Raw genomic sequence first — 22156 nt, 5'->3', positions numbered from 1 at the left:
AGGAGTGTTGTTCTCTGGTTGTGCTTTGCAGCCCCATGGAAGTGTCTGGTTGCCGTGTTTCCGGTTTTAATGTGCTCACAGATTGCTCCTGCAGACTGAGAGACTCTGTACCCCTCCCTTCCAGTGGGTCACTTCTGTTTGGGCATCTCTGTGTGCAGAGAGACTGGGCAAGCAGGACACATGCAGTGTCAGGGTACACAGTGATAATTTATTGACTAATGCATGGAGTAGTCAACTAGAATTATTATGGTATTAATGTGTCCTCCACTGCAGATGCAGGGACTTAAGGGGTGGTGGGTTAATTGGCAGATTGGCATCAGTCAGGTGGGAAAGGGCTCTCCTCTACTGCTCAAGCTTATTCTTGACCATTTGTGCTAAATTGCTGTCATTTAATTCTCCATTTTTTTTCTAAGGGCTTTATAGCTTCTTTTGTCACTGTTTTTGTCTTGAATCACTGACTGTGGAACCATCTGAATAGTTTAATTTCTGTCTGCATTTTTTTCTTGCTTGTCTTTAGTTTATGGATTGTCTCACAACTCCATAACCATTTCTGTACAACAAAGCTGAGCCAGATTCTCATGGCTGTTCTGCAGCATGCCAGGTGTCAGACAGCTGAACCCCAAGGGATGCAGCTGGTCTTTGGGGAAGTGCCAGTAATCATCTGTGGTGGTGAAACTGTTATTTGGAAAGGGGAGATACAAGTGGGGTAGAACAAATTTTCTCCCTAACTTAATTTTAATGTTTTGGTAGAATGGAGATAAAGCTCTTTTCTGAAACCAGGGATGTGGATGAAGTGAGCTTTTGGTGGTGTACCTGCAAAACACAGCTTCTGCTCTCCAACCTGACTAAGAAAACAGTCTGACTATCTACTTCCTACTGCTATCTCAAAGCATTAGAATGTTATAAAGGTCCTTTCTGATGGGGGGGGGGGAGGGTGTTTGTTTTGGCTTTTTGTTTGTTTTTTTTTTTTCCCCCCCATGTGATCCATTTGGCAGTATCTGAGTAATAGAATGTTCTTTTAGTCATTGAAGTTATTTCCTGAGACGTGTGTTCTTGTTCTAAGTGTGCTACATCATCAAACCTCTGCTGGTCTGTGTGGGAGATCTGGGCTCAGTCTCCAGAAGAAACAAACAGGTGGAGATATAAATGGCATGAATATCAATAGAGAATGAAAGAGTAAAGTTTAGCAGATCATGGGCAGATATAAAAAGGGATGCTTTAAAGAGTGCCTAGAGCAGTGGGACTGGAGAGAGCCTTTGAGCATCTCAGCAAGAATCCATTAGAAGTGCTCAAAGACCTGAAAAGGGAAAAACACTTGGGGTCCTGTGCTTGCAGGAGAGAATCTGTCCTGTGTGAAAAGTGTGACTGAAGGGCCTCCAAATACAGAAATCAAAATCAAACCTTACTTTGTGTCTTCCAGGTTTTCCCTCTTATCTACTGCTGTATTTTAAGAACGAAAAAATACAATGTCTTTTGAGGCTGGAGGTGACCCTGAATACTTAAGCTCTTTAGCATTCTAGTTTATCTTTGCCATCACCCACACCTTGAAATGAATCTCCCAGATTAATTCTTTATTGAAGCAGGATTTGCCATCTTTTGAGCCAGGATTTCCTAAAAAGCTGCCCATCTTTTCATGTGTTTTTTTTTTTTTAGTCCCTGCACTGTGACAGTGATGAGTGCAGCCTGCTCTTCCACACTCTGGAAATGTCAGCTTTGCAAAGGCAGCTCTCTGGGGTCTCCATAAGTGAGAACATTCCTGATGCTGCACTTAGGGGAAATGTTGCCAGTCAGTCACAAGGGAAATGATGACACAGAATAATCATAGCATCCCAGAATGGTTTGGGTTGGAAGGGACTCGGAAGATCCTCTAGTTCCAACCCGCCTGGCATTGTCAGGGGCACCTTCCACTAGACCAGGTTACTCAGAGACCCCCCCCATCCAACCTGGCCCTGAACACTTCCAGAGATGGGACTTTTTTGTAGGCTTCCTTTAGACACTGGAAGGGGCTCTAAGGTCTCCCTGAAGCCTTTTCTTCCGCAGACTGAACAACCCTCGCTCTGTCAGCCTGCCCTCATAGGAGAGGTGCTGATCATCTTCAAGTCTCTCCTCTTGACCCACTCAAACAGGTCTCTGTCTTTCCTGTGCTGAGGGCTCCAGAGCTGGCTGTAATACTACAGGTAGGGTCTCACCAGAGTGGAGTAGAGGGGGGAGAATCAACCTCTCTCCCCCTGCTGACCATGCTTCTCTTGATGCAGTCTGGGATGCAATTGGCTTTCTGGGCTGCAGGTGTGTATTGCTGGGTCACGTTGAGCTTCTCATCCTCCAGCATCCCCAGTTCTCCTCAGGATTGCTCTCAATCTATTCTCTGCCCAGACTGTATTTGTGCTTGGGATTACCCCAGCCCAAGTGCAGGACCTTGTGCTTGGCCTTGTTGATCTTAAGAAAATTCTCTGAGGCCCATGTCTCCAGCCTGTACAGGCCCCTGTGGATGTCATTTCTTCCCTCCAGCGTGTGGACTGCATTTCACAGCTTGGTGTTGTCTGCACACTTGCTGAGGGTGCCCTCAATCCCACTGCCCACGTTGCTGACAAAGATGTTGAACAGTGCTGGTCCCAAGAACTCACATCACGGCAGCGCAACAGCTCTAGGAAGTGTGTGTGAAAGAGGCACCGAGATCCTGAACAAAAAATAAAAATAGGGCTTCTAATTTGTATTGCCTGGTTTTGGCTGCACTTAACCCATCCATGACAGCTTTGAGCTGATGGTTTGGCTTGGTGTGAATGATAATGCTGTTGCCAAGAGCCTGAAGTTCATGGGTACACGTGTAGGCACAGGCACAAACATACACATGTGCACACACACAGAGGGTAATTATTGTGAGATGATTTTAAATGGGCAGACAGGAGTTAATAATGGTGGATATACATGATTACCAGACTCTGCTTTCTTGCATGCATAAAGCCAGACAGTGTGAACAGTCCTGCAGGTAGACCAGAAAGGTCACAGGGTTTTAGACTACAGACTGTGAGTGTGACTTAGGAGAGAAAAGGAACTGTCAGCTGACAGAAGCAGATATACATCCTGGGCTTGTATGATTGGTATATCAGATCTACTGCTCCTTGTAACTGCTGAGTAACTGCTCCTTGCTCTTTCTACTCAATTTGTTAGTACAGAGAACAAATAAAGTACTCATAAGGATGTGGGTAAGTTGAATTGTGAAACAGTGGTCCTATTCAGTCCAGTCTGTTGTCTGTTTTTTATGCTGTCTGTATAGTAAATTGAGTGTTTTTTCATGATCAGGAGCACTAAAGAAAAAAATGATGTAATAAATATCATGGTAAGTTGTCTTGTATTCAGATGCTCAATCAAGGTTCCTTATATTAAGCCCAAAGCCCAGGCAGACTGAGGAGTTGCTTTTCTCAGGACATTAGACTGTGCTCCTGGCAGCAAGCTGTAGAGATGAGAATTGTAATAATTAAAATACGTCCATATGATTCTAACAGGCAAGCTATTGTGCAAGACACAGGCAAAAAAAAATCCCCTCAGGCCCTTGGAAAATTCCTTTTCAATATCACATTAAATGATCTGCATGCTCCTGAGCATCCAAGTAGTAGTGCTCACCAGCCAGCCCTCTACAGGAGAAAAAGGACTCTGCTGCAGGGCACAGCAGTGGCTCTCCATACAGTGCCCACAGCTCCAGCTGCAGCTGCTCTGATGCCTCAGACTAGCAAGAAATATCAGCCAAGGGAAAGCCACAACGTGCCTCGTTCAAGCATGCATAGATGGAAAAACCTTTCCTGATTCCCTCCACAGAGCATCTAAAGCTGTGCAGTGAGTTTTGACTTTACCCATGCTGCAAATAGAGAAATCCAGGATCAGGACGTGGAGTAAATTTGGGAGAGTCAAGGTCAGGACAGTTCTCCTGGAACATTTAGGCCAGTTTCTTTCTTCTTTCCCAGCTGTGTAGACTATAAAATCTCTTCTGGAAGCGGCATTAAAATACATGTTTTAAAGTCTTCAGGTCCAGGCAAGTCTATTACCTCCTCTAGTAACCAGTTTTGATACTTACTTATACTTTCCCTAAGAAATTTTTCCTTGAGATTGAATCTGTCTCACGTTAGCTTTCAGTCAGTGAGTCTTGCTATGCTACTGTCAGCAGGTTAGAAAGGCTACATCTCTTTTCTGTGAAAAAACAGTTTCACATTGTTCACGTCAGCTCAAGGTTTACTCTTCAGTACACTAAATTCATCAAAACTTCCTTAGCCCTTGCATTGTCAGGATGGCTTCGTCAGTTCCTGGGACACTTCTGTGATCCTCCTTTGCACTTGCTTTATGATGGCCACAGCCACACTGTTATGTATAGGCCAGAACTGCACACTCCAGTCTAATAATGTTCTTTCCAGTGCTGCACACACAGAGCCAGGAATTGCTTCCCTGGGTCTTGTTAGGGCTGAAGTTACCCTTTTAAAAGTTTGCTGTTATCACAAGTTGTTGGCTAGTAATTATCTGTTAAAATCAGCAAGTTGTTTTCTTAGTTACTCTTCCTGTAGAGAGTCTCTCCTGGTGCAGGTATGGTTTTATTTGTTGTTCCCATATGCACAATGTTCCTCGAGGTCATGTTGAATGGTGACCATTTATTTAGTTTAGCAGCAACTCAAGATTCTCTGCAGTCTGGGCAAAGCTCCTGGCCCAGGAGGGCAGTCTGTGCTGAACTAAGAGTGAGGCTTGAAGAGCTGTCTGCTTTTCTCTATGCCTAGAGCGGGGCTCCTTAGCAGCTGGCTTAGGTGAGGCTTAGCTGGTTGTTCTTTGCTTCTTCCGTGACAAATGCAGAGATTAAAGGATAGAAAAACAAAGCAACACACATCATAACTCAATAAAGAGAAACTGCACTTGCATGATGTAAGGCTATCTTCCAGGATATACATGTACCTTTTCAAAAAACAGAGGAAATACTAGGGAAATAGTTGGTATAAAAAGTCAAACTCATTTGCAAATCAAATATTTAAAGGTTTAACAGATAGGAAAACTAATCACTGCTCAAATTGACTTACCCAAAACTGTAAGCATCGTTTATGCATTGATGACACACGGGTGGAATCAGTGATGAAGCAGATTTAATATAAACACCAAGCACAAAAATTCTGTGCTAAGAAATTTTTGATGTGCTCATTATGTTACAGTGAGATAGAATGTTTACAGGTGTAGTGTAAAGCACTAGCTGGCTGAGTTAGATCATACTTATCTCCGAATTTTTACATAGGGAGCAGGAGGCATGTTTGGGTTTTTCCAAACCCCCACATCCTCATGTGTGTTTCACCGTGCCACCCAATGCTTGTGGGTTTCTAAAGAATTGTAGGAAGCTGTATGATAATACTTTTGTGAATCTGTTGAGGATGTTTCTTACATTATTACCATGGAAAATCTGCTTACTTCACTTTCTCAAAAGTGGCAATCATAGAAGAAGTCGATAGGTGAAACTCACCTGTGTAGTAGACACAGGAATTCTGATTCATTGTCTTTGCAGTCTTAATTCACCTTCTCTCTGCTCACGCACTGTGCCGGAGTCTTGAATCAGGTGCTGACATTCTGTTTTGTTCCTCATGCATCAGACAGTTGTAGGACTCTGCAGGAATTGAGTCTGATCTTGGTAGAGCCCTTATGTAGTTTGGAAGCTATGCAGTGAATGTGACATGGGGTTGCTGACAGGCAGTGGATGTCAAATGTGCAGTGCCAAAATACTGCGAGCACAGGCTGCACATTCCTAATTATGCAGGTAGATGGTTGGATGTGTGTTAGGCCAGATTTGCATAAATGCTGAGCATTCCTGCTGCAGGCATGAGGCTTGGATGTGTGCTCTGCATGTGTGGGGTACCATAAAAATGGTAAGTACTTAGGAAATAACACACTCCAGGGGGCTCAAGTTTATTCCTTAAATGTAGAGTTTTAGCTGCTTCGGCTTTACTCATGGCTAGCTTTAGTTTCATGTCTGCCAGAAAAAGATTGTAATAATGCCAAATGTTTTAGGAATATTGAGGCAAAAAAAAATTTTCTGGTGCTAGCTAGTGTAAAAAATAAAGGTCTGAAAGTCTGAAAGTGTAATGCAATTGTTTAGGGTTTATGAGTGTACAGAAACAAGATGTGGTGCAGTGAAGTGAATGTGGAAGTTGAGAAGAACTACCAAGTAACTATAGTCACAAAATGAGCTATAATTCCTATGGAAACATGTTTTTTTTGCAGTACATCCCAGTGCATGTGCACTGCAGAGGAACCTGAAGTGCAGCAAGCAGCCTGTTATTGTCTGGCATTGCAGTCCTAGCTCTGATGTGCTGGAGGGTTTTCTGGTTTGTTTTTCAAATTTAATAAAAATATGCCACTGCACCAGCTATTTGTTTGATGGGAAGTGAAGACATCTGAGCCATTACTGCCTGAGGCAGGCCAGTTGTGGCTGTGGAAGAAGGTCCTTCTCTGTGAGCCTAATGAGTCATTCAGGGAGATGACTGTACACTGTGTCATTCAACATCACTGCTGACGCCTGATGGAATTAATAATACTATTTATATCAACAAGATTAGCAGCAGACAGGTTCACTGTTATTAATGGTATAATTAGCAATTATGAATTTGTATCAGTGGTGTGTAGTACTTTCTACATTAGCATGTCATAAAAGCTATCACAGATAGTAAGGAGATGTCAGGTGCTGAGTCAATGAAACGCCTGCTTACACATAATTGTAATTTAAGCAGCCACATTTACCTTGGTGAGTGTCATCTTTTCTCTCTCTAGGGCTTACCATAATGTCATGGATAGCAAAAATAGCACCAACAATTGGAAGCATCTAGTCAAGCTCCAGGGGTCTTGCAGGTCTTCTCAATGCATCTAACCCACTGGTATCGATTTTACCTGTTTTTGAATATTTACAGTAATGGTTCCTAGCCAGCATCCCTGGAGACACTACTCACCAGTTATTCTTTTCCTTATACTGCCAACTTACCTACCAACTTCTGAGATAGGACAATTCCCTTCTTTCATTTATACATTTATGTTATTGCCTTGAAGATATTTATAGATTGTGATCATCTTCCCCATGAGTCATCTCTTTTCTAAACTGTTAGTTCCTCCAGCATTTCTGTATGTGTGACCTGTTTTTATAATTTTCTGGGTCACTGATGGAGAAGGGGAGCTGCCGGAAGTATGTAAATAGGGTGTAGGTCAAAGGAGAAAAGACCATATCAGAATTCATACCTGAACTTCCTATCCCAAACATTTTTTTTCAGTCCCTGCTGAAACTATTGTAAATTTAACTTGATATCTGCTGGTTCACACTCTTGGTTCTCAATACAGCGAAGTCAAAGATTAGGTGAACCTCAGTCATTTAAGTTCATCTGTATTGAAATAGCTGTCCATAGCTTTATTGAATTCAGTGAAATGGTGTAGTGAAGATAAACCACCATAAAATCAGCTCGTCACTTGCCCAGGACTGTAATTCAAGAGTTAACTTTGAACATCTGCCTGTTGTGCTGAGTGTTTTATACTTCACAGAAATAATGTAGTATAGCTGGCAGATACCTGATCAGGCTTCTTATTACTTAGCTTGTGTGCCAGCTGCAGTGGTTCTCAGCCCAATTTAATTTGTCTAGAGTGAAGGCATACTGAACATATATATATATATGTACACACATGTTACACTATAGCTGACTTGATGTTAGCACAGAATGTTTTGCTGAAAATAAATGCTAGCTATCCTATGTAAATGAAATGTGCAGAGGAGAGGGTAAGATCTGGTTGCCTTGAAAAACTCAGATTTTAAGGGCATGTTTTAATGTTTCAGGATACAGCAGTTTACTCTGGCGTCCTGTCATTGTGTCTTCACTGTATGCATTTGCTATGTTCCAAATAAGATCAAAGAAAAGCAAATCCCTATCATCCTTCAGTTAAATAAATACTTAATTTGAAAAGAATAGGACAATCAGTGCATTAAGCATGTCATTCAGCCTGAATCTGATGACCTGACCTAGTTCCTTGTTTGCACAAAGTTCTACTTACGGAGCATCCTAAATTACAAATGTTCTTTACTTGAGAAAACTTCAGTGCAGTATCATGTTAAGTACAACAAAGTAATACAGCTCATATGAGATGAAAGTGTCTTCAGGGACTCACAGAACAATGTCTACCATAACACTGATGTATTTTATAGACTCCCTGCCCTTCCCTTAGTTCTAATCTGCTCTTGCAGATAGCTTGCGGGAAGTTCAAGTGTTTGTGTACCAGCCAAGTAAGTTACAATTTACAGCTGCCTCTTTCAAAGTGCTTGCTTCAGCTCATGCATCTTTATCTTAAAAGATCTCCAAGTGATGTTTTCTTCATACTTATAGTGGAATACAAAGTAACTTTTCCAGCTGTGGCTGTATAAAATATTTCATGTGTGGTAGAAAAGGTGTCTCACTTGTGCAGTAATTGGCATTGGGCATTACAGAGTACCATAATCCCGGTACTTGCGGTGTCTCTCAAGCAGTAACAGCCATTGCTGTCAAAACCATTCTGAATCTACAATATGTACATGGAAAACCAAATGGCTGGTAACTGCCCCATAAATTTTATGTGATTGTCTTTATGTTGCCATTTAACATAAAGGGAAAAATCTCAAAATACTGGAATGAACAGTTTTGTGTTTTGTCAGTTACTTACTCTAGCACTTAGTAGAGCCTCAATATTGTTTCTAGAAGAGCTTTTGCTTCAGTCTGGTGTCCTGCAGAAGTCAGACCTAGTCTGGATTCCAGCTTTTGTATAGACCTTACAACTGGCATTTCTTAAGGACTGGCAGAAGAGAGAGGAAAGAGCTCAGTGAGGGCAATGTCAGTGTAGCAACACCGTTTGTGAATTACTGAGGGTATCTTTGGGGATCATCTGTAGGGAATAAGGAGAAGTGCTTGGTTAAACAGCAGTGTAACTAGAGAAACTTTCAATTCATTAATCAATGTATGAGCAATGTCCACTTTCACATGGGTGAGATAGTAAAATACAGAGCCAAGAAAATCAATCTGCATCACCAGAACATTACAATACATAAAATATTACAAAGAACAATGGCTTTAGAGTTTCCTGAAAAAAATCTAGCAATAGAGTTTACTTCTAACTCAAGCATTGATCTTCATTTCTTTAGGGATAAATTGTCACAGCCTAAAAGTACATGCAAGCATGCAGTGTGTATAAGTATAATGAGAGATACAAAACATACCTCAAAACCAAATGCTGTATCCACCCTCTAGTTCTTACCTGTTGTCTGTTAACTTGTTTTACCCATTAATGCTGTTTGTGTCCTGATTATGGGTGCACACTCAGAGTGATTCTTACATAGGTTAGGATCAGTGAGTGAGGAAACTCCATGGAGAAACTGCTCACACCACCAAAAAAAATTATGCTTCCCCTATCCTCAGAGGCAGAGTAACATGATAAAGTGTAGCCTGCTTCTGTGAATGTTCTTCATAGAAAAATACCACAACTCTTCACACTGTGTTATATTCTGTGTATGAAAACATACCTATTTTAATTTAGATTTTCTCCTCCTTCCTCCATCAAAGGAAAACTAGATTTTTGACAGCCTCTTCTTTTTACCTACTTACTAAAATGCCTTAGCAAACTTGAACACTGTTGTAAACAAACTCATTTAAGCCTGTCTTCCCCAGATAAGGATTAACACAAGCCAGACATTCTTTCTCTGTTTGCAGCTTCCTGAGAAAGTCACTTTTGTGGCAGACCTGTAAACCAGTGATTCAGGCTGCAGTGTGCTGTATCTCCCACTGCATTCTCTGGGATTCTAGTCTGTAAACCCACTCCTGCTTCTGCAGGACTATGGCAGGGGAATATCACCTTTATATTTTTCAAGAACAAAGTGGATCTGTCAGCAGCCCAAGCCAATAGAAAAAAATGTGGAACAAATTAATCCAAGCAGAGGTTAATTATCTGAAAGGCAGCGCAAGTCCAGGGACCTGAAGGTCTATCTCTCTCTCTCTCCCTCTCTGTGTGTCTGTCTGTCTGTCTGTCTGTCTGTCTGTCTATCTATCTATCTATCTATCTATCTCTGCAAAAACATTCACAGGTGGCTCCCCTCTGAACGAACTGAAATTGTTGAATGGCCTTCATGTGCAGCACATTGCAGTGCTCAGGCTGAGGAAGTTAGGGCTGTTCAGCCTGGAGAAGAGAAGGTTGTGTGGAGACCTCACAGCAACGTTCTGGTATCTGAAGGGGCCTGCAAGGAAGCTGGAGAGGGATTCTTTATCAGGAACAGGACAAGGACTAGTGGGTTCAAACTGAAAGAGGGGAAATTTAGGCTAGGTAAGGGTGATGAGGCACTGAACAGGTTGCCCAGGGAGGAGGTTGTGGGTGCCCCATCCTTGGCAGTGTTCAAGTCCAGGTTGGATAAGGCATTGAGCAACCAGGTCTAGTGGGAAGTGTCCCTGCTGATGGCAGGGGGGTTGGAACTGAATGATGTTTCAGGTCCATTCAAACCTTAAATATCCTGTGATTATTGCAGTCAGTCATTGTCAGTTCTGTAAATGGCATTGAGGATGCAGGATAGCAAGGGATGAGAAGGTTGGTAGAGAGTACCTGGGCATCTGACAGTACCTGGGCATCTCTGATGTAAGTAAGGGACTTAAGCATTTCACATAAACTAAGCCTTGACGTTAGTCACCCGGTGCGGTGTGTTTCCATGTTGTGGTGCAAGTTCCAGTATCCCTCAGCAGCAGCTGAGGCAAAGTTCAGACATGCTCTGGACATAGAAAACAGTGAGGTGGGCTGAGTCATCTTTCTGGTATCAGTGATGTAGCAGATTGGCCACTCCAGGGAGCTAGAGTTCCTCCATCACTCCTGTTATCCTGGAAAACAATCCTGCTGAGAAAGAATATGGTTGAGGGGAAGGCAAGGAAATAGCCAGGAAAATTTTTCCCAGTGCAGTTCATTCTATGTTGCTTGGTCCTATCAGTGCAGTGCCTGGATCTCCCACTCAGAAGTTAACCTTGAGCAAGAAAACTGCATTGCATCTGTGTTCTGGCCGACCCACACGCCTTCAGTACCAACCTTTTTTTCTGTTTTTAATCTTAAGGAATAATGTCACTAGGAGCCTTCTCTAAGGTGCCTTTTTGGTGCTTTTCAGTACTTTGAAGTCTCTAACGGGCTCTGTAAGGCACTCTAGAGATACATCAGTGAAAGTACAAAACCAGTAAAATAATGGGGAAAAAGGTTGGATGTAATTAGAAGTTGTACTGAGAAGGTAACAGGCCTACGTTACATTCTGTGCATAATTGCTTTTATCCAGAGCAGACATCCTCTTAGGACGTGGAGATTCCAGAGATAAATTGTGTAGGACAGGCTGAAGCAAAGGTTTTCTTGCTGTTTTACTTTCAAGAAGTGTGTGTTAAGTTGTTGGTCTGAGAATAGAGTGAAGTGGTCGACACCAGACTCTCAGAACCTAATTCATGCCTTCTGACCACTGCTTTCTTTTGGTGCAGCAGAGCAGCACCTTCTCTGGGGCAAGTTGCAAAGGGGCTACAACAAGTCAAAACAGCCTCAAAGCGTCATGCACAGACTGAGGGACAAGGAGCATGGAGGCCACCGAAGGGAAGCACTGCTAAGCAGCAATTCTGCAACATGGCCCCTTAAAAATGCAAGGAAGATTCCTTACTCACTGCTGACAGCAGAAGGCATAAATTGAGGCATGAAAGTCTCTTTGTTCACTGAGCAGATGGAAATGTTTGGCCACTTTGTGGATTTCTTCTTGCAGTGTGAACTGGAATTACCCTTGTTTTTGTACCATCCAGCATTAATGTTTCCCAGAGTTGCCCCTTAAACAAAGCAAAAATACTCTACAGCATACTAACAGCACGAGCATATCACAGTAAATGGTTTTATGCATAATACAACATGGTCATTAGCCAGCTGTGCACATAAAACACCAAGTGGAGGCAGCAGGATGTAAAGCAGGTTCTTCAGCTCCGAAGGCATTAGGCACAGAGGGCTAACGGAGCTCTCATGGCCTGTGTGTTGCAATGGAGAGTGCTTTTCCATCTGCAGCAGTCATCCTTCTCCAGGGTGTTTTACAACACTGCAAAATGCCTGTAAGCCATGGGCTAGCTCAGTGAGAACAGACTAATTACACAGCAGGCAATAACTCCTCTGTGATAATCATAGATCTGTTGGCCATGATAAGTTTTAAACCTTCCTAAATTACTGCCAGGCAGATTTGGATAGGTTTATATCTTGTGATGTACCGCAGTTAGAAACATCTCATACTGGCCTAGCCTAATGTCTGAATCTACCTGCTCATCATTGCTGTATTTCTATATAATTAGAGAAAGAGAAAGTATTTGATGATATAGCATAGAAGATTTTTATTAGCAACAGTTTATGCCCACAAGTTTTATTGGCTAAAGTTTTATATCCACACCAAGTTATGTATGTCATCCTTAACAAGGGCAAATAAAACTTGTATACTGTGCCACATACACTGTCATGTATTCAGAACATGCCTCAGGACTATTTCTGTTTTAGTGTCTGCATTGCCTCTTCAACACTGGAAACACAAAGAAATGGGCCTGATGGTCCTGAAAGCGCCACTGGTGAAAACCAGAGTAAGACACCGATGTGGGTTCCTCGTTCTCTTTGCAGCATATGTATCTGGAAGGTCTAGGAGTACATGGTAAGGACTAGTAGGTGCCATGGAGGCTGGCTGGTTTCCGAAGAGTGAAGCTGTATTTTCTGTTGTCCAGTAGGAGGATGGAACTAGGCAAGTAGATAAATCAATGATATTTGATAGACAGATTTTTCGGCAATGTTTTGGCTTGGTCAGTTATTGCTTACAATTGAATTGCAAAGAGTCAAGGAGATTTGTTGTTGTTGTTGTTGTAAGCTCAGTGTAAATTCAGGGAGTAGGTAAACAGCATAATCATATTAACATCTTTTCGGGGGCAAAACCATTTCCTGATAAATACCTGTAAGTAATAAGAGTGCATCAGTTTTCTATAAGGCCTAACCATAGCTACTGTAAAGGAAATGAAGCAAAATCTTTTGTGCTTATTTCTTTTAAGGAATACAAGTAATTTGCCCTTCTCACTTTATACTATCAGATCTTGCGCAGTGCAAATGAGAGAGGAGAACTTCAGATTTCTGGAACATTTCAATCCTAGACTTCACCCTAGTGTGAAACAGAGATGGAGTTTCCTAACCCTCTGATATGCAAGTGCACTTGCTTTCACAACTGAGCTGCAGTGGAGTTAAGCTGGGTGCAGTATTTAAGTTTATCTCAAGCAAATACCTCTCTTTGTCTTGAGGGAGAAAAATGGAACTGCAGTTTCATGTCAGCCTCTGAGATACCTGTGCTGTATGAGATCACTGTAAGAGGGAGAAGAAAACAAAGCAAGAGCTGGCTCAAAGAGAGAGATTCAGCAAATATCAGCAAGCTGCCAAGTGATCATTTTAGTGCTGCAGTTGTTTGCCTCTGCAACATTTCAAGGACACCCCTCAGAAAAGCTTGATTGGGAAAAATCATTTTAAAAAGGGGAATTCTGTGGTGGCAATTTCATTTGGAAGAGAGAGACAGTGCAGTGTTTCTTTAATAGGAGAGAAAAAAAGCAGATTTTATAATAAACAGTTCCTATATTTATTCTGCTACTATTACATTACCTTTTATAAAGCACTCCCATTTAGTGTTATCTCATATCAGTATGTGCCTAATAACTCTATAGGAGCCTGAGATGGAGTTTACTGTGTTTTCACTGTATTTTTGTATCAGTTCCCTCTTCCCTTGAGAAGATAGTGGCAATAGTGAGCAGCTCTACAGTAGGAAAGCTGTGTTTCTCATTGTAATGACAATACAGAAAAAGTATTCAAGAAGGGTAAAACAAATGGCCTTTTTTATTTAAAGGATAGTGAATACATTTCCCTTTATCAGTGCTAACAGGTACTGTTTAGAGGGGTTTCCTAGTTGAATAGAATGTTTCCAAAGGACATGAATATGTTGTAACCCAGTGTTCCCTGAAAACTTTCAGCCCACAGGGTTTGTATTATTCTTTCTGTTTTGTCCTATAATACCTCTCCTTTTCCTAAAATTGATCGACTGTTATGTTCTTATATAACAATGCCCCTTCAAAGCCTGAAATCATCTGACCAACCAAATATTTGTGGCAGAACCATTTAATTTCAAAGAACTTGTACACAGTGTCATAATTCAGCCCTGGTTCACTTGTGTTTTGGCTGAGGCAAGGGCTTTTGTCAAAGCATCAACTGATAAGAACTTTGCTTCCCTCAGTCCTGCTCTTTTCAGGGATTTGCTCTGATGCTGTCACCTCTGCATTAGCTGGTGAATGCTGAAATAGAGCAGAAACAATGTTGTGCTTTACTGTGGCAACTTTACATAAAAATAACTCACAACTGGAGAGGTTATTACCTGACATTATGCATTCAGTTGTATTGTAAGTATATGCTCTTGGACATTTTTCCACAGCAGTTCTGGTGGGAGTGGGGTAACAGTACTTTTTTCATTTTGTTTAATTTTTCCTGCAGATACGGATTTTCCACAGTGGAACTACTACAAAGAATAGCTTTTCAGATACCAGGGCTACACATTCTTGGGTTTGATTGCATTTATGGGAAGGGAGTTGCAAATCTGCAAATTTTGTCGTCCTGGGGCCAAGGACTACAAAAGATTTGATTTATGTTGTGAAGAGTGCAGTCTTTGCTGTTGATCTTGGTGCAGTGTCCTTGGCAAACCAAGAGAGTATAAAATCCCTGCTCTCTTAAAGATGGGTTAGGTCTGCTTAGGATCATTGGATGATAATTCACAATCAGTTGTCTTGTAAACCTCTTGTTGCAGAATACAGGCATTGGTTTGCTGCTGCTAAACTGGTTAATCATAGATGAGTAAGAATCTGGGCAAGTGAGCTTCCAGAGGACACTGACATCCTATTTTATACAGCTATGGACTTCTCCTGATGCTGGGAGAAGGAACAAAGACTCAGCTGCAATAAGTGAGCAGCTCTACAGTAGGAAAGCTGTGTTTCTCGTCATAATGACAATACAGAAAAAGTATTCAAGAAGGGTAAAACAATCAGCTGCTTTATCTGTAAATTCTGGGACTTTCCCAATTCAGACCTTGTCTATGCCCCATCACAGTACACTCTTTTTTCTGTATCACATTTTCCTGGGCAGCTACTTCAGCGTGCAATAGCTGTCTCCATCCTGCTGTTCATCCCAGGCAGCATAACCAGCCTTCTCCTCAAACTCAGATCTGCCTTTCAAGGGTCAGGAGCTGCTGCTGAAATATCCTTTCATAATCTTTGATATCCTCTTATTGCATCTCTCTGCACTAACAATATAGCCTGGGGTTTTGCATACTGAGCTTGCTGGGATACCAAAAGCAGAGATTATGGGCTACCATGTGGCAGTGACAGCAGCAGTGACTGCAAATCGTTTTTGACTCCATATCAGGCCCTGTGCAGAGGGAGATGGTTAGGAGTTGTTCAGGCAATATTCAGTCTTCTCGAGAGGAAAAGATGGTCATCCTGATTCCTGTTTGTGTACCATAATTTGGTAACAGTTGACATAGCCACAAGCACACAAACACCTCATCACAGGTCCTAGAGAATTGGATTGGCCGTGGCTGGAGTTTGAAGAAATTTGAGAATTACAATTTGTCCCCAAAAATATTTCCTTGGTATGTTAGTCTACTAAATTACACACAAGTTTTCCTTGCTGCCACAATGCTGTATTGTTGAAAATATCCCAGAAGAGCTTTATTTGATGTCTCTGCACCCCACCTCTCAGCTCGAGTTTGGTACAGGCATAGACTGCTAATTCACAGCATTATTGCCAGATTTGTGCAGAGCCAGAGTCATCAGTGATGAGGGTCTAAAACAAAGCAATCAGGCAAATTTCAAATTCTGTATTGGGGGAGGAAAAGCAAAAGGGAAGCATGTGGTTTTTTCCTTCTTCCATTATGGTATTTTACATAAATTTTAATTACTCCCTCTTTTTTTCCCCATCAGTTTCAAGAATGTAGTAGGGATGAGTACCAGGCCCAGTGTGCTATGCTAGAAAGAGATGGGGTTATTACGAAAACAGATTAATTGAAACTTCTGGTCATTGCAACAACTGCTGTTGTAACCAGACTGAAAACCCTGAAGTACCATCTTTTTAAATAATCAAAAAACGTTCTGAAGTGCTAAAAAATGCCCTGTGCCTGAGATGAAGTTCTTTGTATTTGATGAAAGATTGAATCAAGTTGGACAGTGATGGTGTCTTAGTTCCTTTGCTTGCTTTAAGAGTAAACTTTAATCTCATTTATCCAGACCATTTATACTTTGCTTCGGAGTGTGCTTGGCTGACCCCTCACAGTCCTTTGTACTAAAGCAATGCTTATTAAATCAAGCATGATTTTATTAGAACAAGAATATTTAGACAGAATGGCCCCTGACATTAATGTTCCTTGTCATATGGAGCCTACTTATTAATTTTGATTGAATGTGTAAGCACTCTTAAAATTTTTTTCTCTATTTTTCTCCTGGTATGGGATTAGTGAGGAGAGGGAAGGACATTATTTTCTGTGCTTGTACAAGACAAATATTTTTATAGATGTAGAGAAAACCGTGGAGTTACTGTTTTTAACTTGAGCTGTTGGAAATGAGAGGCCTTATCCACACACTTCCGAAGAGTCACAAAATACGTGGATGCTTTTCCTCAGTAGTGAATTAAACAGTGGTAATATCTGTCTCAAGAGCAGATTTTCATCTGCAGATAAGACCTGAAGGAGCAGTTAATGCCAAATGCACCTTTAAATCTTACTGTACAAGAGTGAGGAGGGTAGAAAAATAGAGGCTGAGACCAAAGAGGTAGTCAGCTGTTTCTGAAATCTTGCTGGGTGTGGTTTCTCTCAATTTAAAATGCTTATTTTTCATAATGTTTGGTTTTTTTCTGGTAAGTTATTTGTTTTTTTATCAAATCTTTTGGAAGAACAAGAATTATCTGATATTAACAATAGAAATTGCGAAGACTTGACTTTAGTATAGTTTAAGAGGTTTCATAGAGTGTATGAAACAGGTTGCTAGATTTTTTTGTTCTGTATTTTGTGCATGGACAGTTCAGTAAAATGTTTCTATGTATTACATTACATGGGCTGTTTGCTCCTCTCTGCATCTCACTGATTAACAGAGCCTTCTAGTATCATGAGACAGATTTCAGTGGGCTTCAGACCAGGCCACAGAGAATGACCAGACCTGATGGAAAAGAAATCAGCAGCAAAATGGTAAAGACATGTCAAAATAAAAAGAAAATTTTAAACCCCAGACAAATAAGATTGCATATCTTTGGGCTGAAGTAGTTTTTGGACAGCTATTATCTAGTAGCAGGTCCAGTGCAATGCAGAAGATCCAAATCATGGTTCCTAGCTGACATCCTGTTGAATTTTCTGTCTCCTTTCTGTGTGTTCCTACTGTGATGTAAGGCAAATGTTTTTGAACAAAGTCTAAAGATGTGGCTGCCTTTTTTCATATGTCAGGATACATCTCTTGTCTAGTTCTATTTGGTGTAATTTACTCAATGCACCACAGTGATATCTTTTACTGTCAGGCTGAGAAGATGTAATTCTGTCCACAAGGGAGATACTTTTCTTTCTACTGTAAGGCAGTAGAGATAAGATGCAGGACAATGTTGACATTTCAAGCTCTCAGCAGAAAATGACGACTTGACAAAATAACTCTTGTTAGGAGTCAGGGAATATCTTCGCAGGGTGTTTTTTGGATGTGATGCATGAAAGGGGAAGATGGTGTTAAAATGATGCTGTTTGAGAAGACGCTTCAGGGAAGAGGATAACAGAGGTGTGTTTTCCACTTGGCTCTAGGAGAAGGGAGAAGGTGTTCACAGTGTGTGTGCTTTTGTGTTAGTAGCATGAAGATTATTCCTTTGAATGATGTTTAGTGTTGCAAGCAGCAGCATATGCTGTCATTCAGCACACAGGCAAATGCTTGCATGCAAGAGTACTGTTTTTGAAGAGGAGTTGCCTAGAAAGCCCCAGGTTGTCCTTGTAGGTTTACTGGGACACGTGGTTGATGAACGCTGCATGAATATTTAAAATTACTTTTATGGAATCCTTTACAAGCTTCACTGAACCTGCAGATGAAAAGTGGTTTTGGATTGTGTATGCTAACCTACCCAGGGTATTCTATATCAATCTAATATAAAGAAGAAGAAAAATACAATACCTAAAGTAAACAGATTCTCTCACCTGTTCAGTTTCCTGGTATCACTGAGCCTAGCACTGTGCTTGACAGTCCTCCCTTCTTCCCCTGGCAATTTGGAATAAGGATACTGCTGTGATTTAAGCATTCTCACTTGTTTCTCTTACCACTTCAGTCCGGACCCTTGCCTCTGCCTAAATGCTTTTTTGAGTCAAAGGTACCATGTAGCTCATAAAAGCCATCACATTGCAGCAATGGCATTGTTTTCCCAGAAAAGGCTTCTCAGCTTTTTTATTGCCTCATCTAATTCTTCTTGTGGGGTGAGACATGCTGCAAAGGCAGATTGTTCCTCTCTTCTCCTTGGCCTTGTGAGAAGAGAAAGGTTTTGATGTGAGGTTGCATTTTGAGTCCCATGAAGTTGCACTGACTGGTGGTTGTGACCATCCCAGTCTGTGACCTCCGTGTGCTGGACAGTTTGTTAGCAGAGTCCATCAGCAGCTCTGGGCCAGGATATCTGGTAGCAGGGCTCAGCGCTGGGCTTTTGAGTTTCCATGCTTGTTGCCAGCAGCGCAACCTATTTCTGCCATAAATGCAGAGTTATTAAACTAGAGGAGAAGGTCATGAAGGCAAAGCCCAAGCAATGCTCACTGGGGAATAGAGTTGTCATAGGCTATAAACATCATTAAAAATGAAGGTGCCAGATGATGGTAAATTCAGATCCCATGGATGACATTTATTTGGATTTTCATTCTTATTTCTGCTTGCAAAAAACCCTAGCCCTGAATGCTGTCTGCTGCATAGCAGACTTTTGACAGTTGTTTGAATGAAGCAGTCAAGACTCTCCAGTAATTTCTCAGGATAACAGTCTTTAATCATGCTTTGTGACAGGCTGTGTGTTCAACCTGTTTAGCCTCAACTGTTTTGCTCATGTTCCTGTGAATGGGATGGTTGAGTCAGGGGAAACCCTCGGGCATGGGAGAGAAATCACACCATCCCTGGACCCCAGCTGAGAAGGAGCAGGGGAAGGGACTTTGGGAGACACTGAGTAGGGGAGACAGGAGAGGCACTGCAGGGAACTGAGAGCAGCGGCTCAGGGGACAGAGAAAACTTCCTGAAGACCATGTTCCTTAAGGACTTCTTACAAAGTGGGCACTATTTGCTGCAGAAAGTGACTGATGGCAGGAATAAAGCTTAAGGACAATGACATGCTTGCAGGGAGACCATGGGTGAACAGAGTATTGGTTTTAACCCATTTCCATTTCTCTTCCCTTTGTAGTAGTCTTTTAAAAATTTTTTCTTTAGTTTAAATGTTAACTATTCTACTTTATATTTTTAACAAAGCCCGACTTTTTTATTTTAGAAGCCCTTTGGTCTGTTTTGCCGAACTGTCTATAAAAAGAAGGTTTGGGACCTTTTCACACATTAAATATCACATTAAATAAAGTTAATCCTTATGTCCATCCCTGCCTTCTGCCACATGGCAGTACTAAAGGGCATGGTGGAAAGGGATAAAGCTCCTTATACTGTAAAATGTGAAACAGCTTTGACCTTATGCTCAGTAATTCCCCCAGCGACCCAAGCACAAAAATCAGCAAAATTAATACGAGTGTGCAGGGTTAAGTATCAAGCAAATCCTGTGAAGACAGGGAAATCCAAAATGGTGTTCAGTGCTCAAGGACCAGCTAAGCCCCAGCAGTTCAGTGCCTGCAGTGGGCATCACAGGAGGGCTGGGCAGGATGCCCTGATCTAAATGCCATCCATCCCATTTGCTTCAGGACCCTATGCTCAACATGGGGTATGCACAAGATTGCATATGGAGATATATAGATACATATGTATATAACTGCAAATACATTAAACATTAAATCCATTCCATTAGCATCTGCATTTGCTTGGAAATGTCAAGAGTTCAGCAAAAGACAAGATCAATATTACCAAAGCTTTGCATTTTCCTTTTTTGTTACCTATGTCACCTCTAAAAGCTGCATGCCCTAAGTTTCTGTGTTCTTTTAGATCTCAGGAGGGTGTAAATGTTTGCAAGGGATCCCTAGAGACAGAGCAAAGCACGAGGGTTGTAAAATTGTGCTGTTCTAATATGAGGAGGCAGAAAGCCAAGTTACATTGACAGGGTAAGTACCAACAAAATAATAAACTAAATGCAGATTGTATCCAAACCTCTTCTGCTTTCAGTTCCCACTGGGACACTGTTCCAGTGCCCTTGTTCTATTTGACTTTCTTGCAGAGAAATTGGACAGTATCCAGTCTTTAAAATTGCCTCAGTTTTAATTTATTCTGGTTTTGATGTTCATTGCACCATATAAGTAATGGTCTCCAGATCTTTTCCTTAGTCTATGAGTCTATAATTTACCTGCCCAGTGTCTCAAAGGCAGATATCACTTACTTTAAAAGTTACTTATAATTTTAATATCCATATGTTTATATAATATATGCGGTTTGTGGGGTCAGCAATGAAGGGAGATGATTTACGCTTCATGAACATTTCCAGCCATTCAAAAGACAAGTGAATTTCAATTTTACAGAGGCATCTTAGCAGAAACCTGCACAGGTCCAGCATATTTAATGTAACTTACACTCAGCAAAAAACTGAACAAGATATTTTCCCTGAGGACTTAGTACCAGCCTCGCGGAACTAGGCACGATCCAGCTATTATGTATTCCTTTTCCATGAGAGGGTTTTTTAAAGAAAAATGCAGAGATGGGGGATTCTGGGAAAAAGGCACATGAATTAGGAAGCACTGAATTTTATGTGTCAGGACTTAGGAGTACTAGATTACAGTTTCCACTGAGGCACCTTAACGTAAACCTGGAAATGCAATGGGAAATCACCGAAACAAAGCTGTAGCGCTTGCTAGGGCTCCTCTTTAGAAGAGGTTAAATTTAGATAAAGCTCAGATCCTAAGCCTTGTTTCCCCCATGATTACAGGGCTCTAGGAATGGGAGTTACATCCATATAAGTAAAAGACAATGGTGGTTAGAATTATATTCTGAAGACTGGGCACGTAAGGGCACAGAATAGCTCAGGAAAGCAAATCTGAGCAAGATGTCCCATGATTGCAGAGCAGCTGGTGGAAGTGAGCTCTGGTCCAAGGTGAGCACCGATTCCGGAGCCCTGCGGACGCTCACCCGCTGGCTGCCACATCGCCTCTCTTGGCTCCCTGTGGCTGGCCAGGGCAGAACATGTACATTGATTTCCTCCTGCATCTAAGCCTGGTATGATCTCTGTGTGCTCTTGCTGTTCTCCTGGCATTACGGCGTTCAGGCATGGTGGAAAAGGAAATTGGCCAATTTGCTGCAAAGCAAGTTAATGCAGCCTTTGTCACACATCTTCCAGTTTCAGGTGTGTCATCTCCTCTTGATTTCACTTGCACATATGCGCTCAGGCAGAGCCAAAGGCATTGTAGCTTTCTTAAAGCCTGGTAGAGGCAAAAAGAACTATAGAGATGTGGAATCTTGTCTGACCTTAAGAATTCTGATCTGAATAGAGAAGCAATGTGTGTAACCTAGCATCCATTAGCAATAGAAACAAAACTCCTCTTAAGAATCAGGCAAGTATCTCTCTATTTCAGTCTATGCTTGAAGGAGCTGATAACTTTTCTTACTGTCCAAAAATGGTAAGTTTTTTTAGGGGAAAGAGGGGATGCACAGACACTGCTTTCATCATACCTGCACTGCCCAATAGGTTATCCTGAGCAATGTGAAATGTTCTTTTGCGTCTTTCTAACAAGCTGCTTCTTGCTCCTTTTATCCTCTGTAGGTAATGAAATAGATTGACTCCAGCTCTCCCCTCCTGGCATGCCATATGGGCTGTGTGATACCCTTCACTGCTAGATTGTTCCAGCCTTTGGGGAGGTGGGAATTTATTTCTGGAATCATTCCAGTGTCCAGATCACTTTCATTGTCTTTATTAGTAT

At 41.6% G+C, this 22156-nt stretch overlaps 1 protein-coding gene across 10 annotated transcripts in view; it reads left to right on the top strand.

Moving 5' to 3' along the window:
- The window catches only part of TSPAN4 (tetraspanin 4), a 420840-nt gene that overhangs the window by 303001 nt on the left and 95683 nt on the right, over positions 1 to 22156 (top strand). The gene's annotated exons all lie outside the window — the stretch shown is intronic.

Source organism: Aphelocoma coerulescens, chromosome 5 (genome assembly GCF_041296385.1).
Source record: "Aphelocoma coerulescens isolate FSJ_1873_10779 chromosome 5, UR_Acoe_1.0, whole genome shotgun sequence".
NCBI classification, from domain to species: Eukaryota; Metazoa; Chordata; class Aves; order Passeriformes; family Corvidae; genus Aphelocoma; species Aphelocoma coerulescens.
This window is presented reverse-complemented; position numbering and strand designations above follow the sequence as displayed.